The sequence below is a fragment of the Triticum aestivum genome, chromosome 4B, assembly GCF_018294505.1.
Source record: "Triticum aestivum cultivar Chinese Spring chromosome 4B, IWGSC CS RefSeq v2.1, whole genome shotgun sequence".
NCBI classification, from domain to species: Eukaryota; Viridiplantae; Streptophyta; class Magnoliopsida; order Poales; family Poaceae; genus Triticum; species Triticum aestivum.
Window position 1 is genome coordinate 657,297,970 of NC_057804.1, and position 4,449 is coordinate 657,302,418.

Sequence of the window (4,449 nt, forward strand, 5' to 3'; positions counted from 1 at the left end):
TGTGATATGCTCCTATAATACCACGGTTGAAAGGTCTGTTCAGAAACGGAGAGCATGCCAAGTTGATGCGATGGCACAGTGAGGACCGTAAGAAAGACGGGAAGTTGTGAGCACTCGCTGACGGGTCACAGTGGAGAAAAATCGAGAGAAAGTACTGGGCCGAGTTTGCACGTGACCCATGGAACGTATGGTTTGCTTTAAGCACGGATGGCATTAATCCTTTCGGGAAGCAGAGCAGCAATCACAGCACCTGGCTCATGACTCTATGTATGTATAACCTTCCTCCTTGGATGTGCATGAAGCGTTAGTTCATTATGATGCCAGTTCTCATCCAAGGCCCTAAGCAACCCGGCAACGACATTGATGTGTACCTAAGGCCATTAGTTCAAGAACTTTTATAGCTGTGGAATGGAAACGGTGTACGTACGTGGGATGAGCACAAACAGGAGGAACTTGACCTAAAGGCGTTGCTATTCGTGACCATCAACGATTGGCCCACTCTCGGTAACCTTTCAGGACAAACAAACAAGGGATACCACGCATGCACGCACTGGTTACTTGACACCGAAAGTATATACCTAGGAAGCTACAAGAAGAATGTGTACCTGGGCCATCGTCGATTTCTTTCGACCAACCATCAATGTCGAAAGAAAGGCAAGCATTTCAAAGGTGAGGCAGATCACCGAAAGAAGCCTGCCATGCGTACCGGTGATCATGTACTTGCTATGGTCAATGATTTACACGTAATCTTTGCAAAGGTTCCCGGTGCACTAGCTGTTCCGAATGACGCTGGGGGACAAGCACCCATGTGGAAGAAGAAATCTATATTTTGGGACCTACCCTACTGGAAAGACCTAGAGGTCCGCTCTTCCATTGATGTGATGTATGTGACGAAGAACCTTTGCGTGAACCTGCTAGGCTTCTTGGGCATGTATGGAAATACAAAAGATACATCTGAGGCACGGGAGGACCTGCAATGTTTGCACGAAAAAGACGGCATGCCTCCAAAGCAGTATGAAGGTCCTGCCAGCTATGCTCTTACCAAAGAAGAGAAGGAAATCTTCTTTGAATGCCTGCTTAGTATGAAGGTCCCGAATGGCTTCTCGTCGAATATAAAGGGAATAATAAATATGGCAGAGAAAAAGTTCCAGAACCTAAAGTCTCATGACTGCCACGTGATTATGACGCAAATGCTTCCGGTTGCATTGAGGGGGATTCTACCGAAAAACGTCCGATTAGCCATTGTGAAGCTATGTGCATTCCTCAATGCAATCTCTCAGAAGGTGATCGATCCAGAAATCATACCAAGGCTAAGGAGTGATGTGGTGCAATGTCTTGTCAGTTTCGAGCTGGTGTTCCCACCATCCTTCTTCAATATCATGACACACGTCCTAGTTCATCTAGTCGACGAGATTGTCATTCTGGGCCCCGTATTTCTACACAATATGTACCCCTTTGAGAGGTTCATGGGAGTCCTAAAGAAATATGTCTATAACCGTGCTAGGCCAGAAGGAAGCATCTCCATCGGCCATCAAACAGAGGATGTCATCGGGTTTTGTGTTGACTTCATTCCTGGCCTTAACAAGATATAGGTCTCCCTAAATCGCGGTATGAGGGGAGACTGACTGGAAAAGGTACGCTTGGAAGGGACTCAATAATATGCATGGACGGATATTCTTGGTCTCAAGCACGCTACATAGTTCTACAGAACTCTACCTTGGTGACCCCGTATGTCGATGAACACAAGAACAGTCTGCGCTCCAAACACCCGGAGCAGTGCGACGACTGGATTACATGTGAACACATCAGGACTTTCAGCAGTTGGTTGGAAACACGTCTCATAGGTGACAACACTGTTTGTGATGAGCTGTACTTGTTGTCCAGGGGACCATCTTCGACTTTTACGATTTGGAAAGGATACGAGATAAATGGAAATACATTTTACATGATTGACCAAGATAAAAAGAGCACCAACCAAAACAACGGTGTCCGCTTTGATGCAACAACCGAGAGGGGAAAGGACACGTATTGTGGTTATATAGTGGACATATGGGAACTTGACTACGGACATGATTTTAAGGTTCCTTTGTTTAAGTGAAAATGGGTCAATCTGTCAGGAGGCGGGGTACAGGTAGACCCACAGTATGGAATGACAACAGCGGATCTGAAAAATCTTGAGTACACTGACGAACCGTTCGTTCTAGCCAATGATGTGGCATAGGTTATCTATGTGAAGGACATGTCTACCAGACCGAGAAAAAGAGAAGATAAGGAAGCGAATACATCATACGATGAGGCAAAGCGCCACATAGTTCTTTCAGGAAAAAAGGACATCGTGGGAGTGGAGGGTAAGACGGACATGTCTGAAGATTATGAAAAGTTTCACGAAATTCCTCCCTTCAAAGTCAAGGCTGACCCCAACATCCTGATAAACGATGAAGATTATCCATGGTTACGGCGCAATAAGCAAATGACACAAGCAAAGAAAACGTGAAGACTTTCTCCCGCAACTATTATGATGATACCATGCCAACTTTGTAACAGACGAGTATGATACCATTGTCTGTTTTGTACATGCACATGCTATGTGCGTGAAATTATGATACCATGCCAACTTTCAACTTTTTCAGAGTTCATTTGAAATGCTTTAATGTCTTATGGTTCGGCCCTCGTAATACCATTAATCCCCGTTCGCTCCTTGTCAACTATGTTCTCACCAAGAACACTCTCAAGAGGGCCGCCACGTGGGCCATTGGTCCCGGTTCGTCTGGACCTTTTTTCTCTATAGGCGCATCTATGTTCATTTTTTTAGTAAAGTTAATCACAAACTTGTGATTCACACAAATTTCAAAGAATTCAAATTTGAAAACTAATAGCACTAACATAAAGTTTATAATTTTTGTGACTTAAAAGAAAAATAATTAAACATAAACTTTAATAAAATAAAGAAAAATAGCAACAATAAGTATTTTGTTGTAAGTACAAATAAAATAAAATAAATAAAGAAACAAAGAAAACAAAAAACAAAATAATTTTTCTAAAACTAATGGCACTAACAGAAAGTTTATAATTTTTCTGACCTAAAAGAAAAAAGAATTAAAAAATAAAGCAAAAAACAAAAGAAAATAAATAATGCAAAAAACAAAACAAAAAAACCGGTAAAAAATAAAAAAATTGCCACCTATTGGGCCACCACGGCCTGAATACGACTAGAAACCCAACCTGGGCCAGGATTCAGGCCCGTAGTAGGCCCAATAGGCCCACATCAGCATAGTGTGAGATTAGGCCCGTAAGCCTGCATTTGAGAGGAGCTCGAGAGGGTAGCCGCAGCAGGGCTTATAAACCACTCCGAGCCCCTCTCAACTAGCAAGGTGGGACTAAATTTTGGCCGCGACGCGGGCAGCGCAGGGGCCTTTGGTCCCGGTTGGCGGCACCAACCGGGACTAAAGGGGTGCATTGGTCCCGGTTCGTGGCACCAACAAGTACCAATGCCTACCCTTTAGTCCCGGTTCGTGGCACTAACCGGGACCAAAGCCACCGCTTCCCGCCCTTTGGGTTGCTGAAAAGAGGCCTTTGGTCCCGGTTGGTGGCACGAACCGGGACTAAAGGGTGTATTAGTACCGGTTGGTTCCACGAACCGAGACCAATGCTCGCTCTTGATATATATACAACATTTAGCAGTTTTCGACCAAATCACCCACTTCTCCCTCGACGCCCCCTGCTCCTCCTCGTCGCCGTCGCCGCCCGATGCCCCTGCTCCACCTTGCTATCGCCGCCGCCACCGACGCCGTCCGGCTGCTCACCTTCGCCGTCGCCGCCGCCACCGACGCTATCAGGCTGCTCGCCTTCGCCGTCACGGCCGCCCCCTGTGAGCACATGATCTCGCGCCCCTGCGCGGCCGCCGCGGCGCCGCCCCTGCCCTGCACGGCCGCCGCGCCGCCGCCCCTGCCCTGCATTTTTTGTGTGTATATGTGTATATATGCATTTTTTGTGTATATGTGTATATATGTGTATATATGTGTTTGTATGTGTATATATGTGTACTTTTTTGTGTATATGTGTATATATGTGTATGTATGCATTTTTCATATATATAATGTATATATGTATGTGGTAGCTATATGATGAATGGATGTGGCTATCTATGTATGAATATAATGTTCATAGCATTTTTTGTTTATATATGTTTTTTAATATATGTATTAATTTTTTATTTAGGTTGTTAGTCGATATCGATTTTAGGTTAGTGCATTTTAGGTTAGTGTAGAGGAAAAAGTAAAATAAGAAGAGGAAAAAAGAAGAAAAAGAAGAGGAGAAGAAGAAAGGAATAGAGGAGAAGAAGAAAAAATAGAATATTTTCTATTTTTTCTTCTTCTCCTCTATTCCTTTCTTCTTCTCCTCTTTTTTTTCTTCTTTTTTTTCTTCGATCTTCTCCTCTGTCGTCGTCGA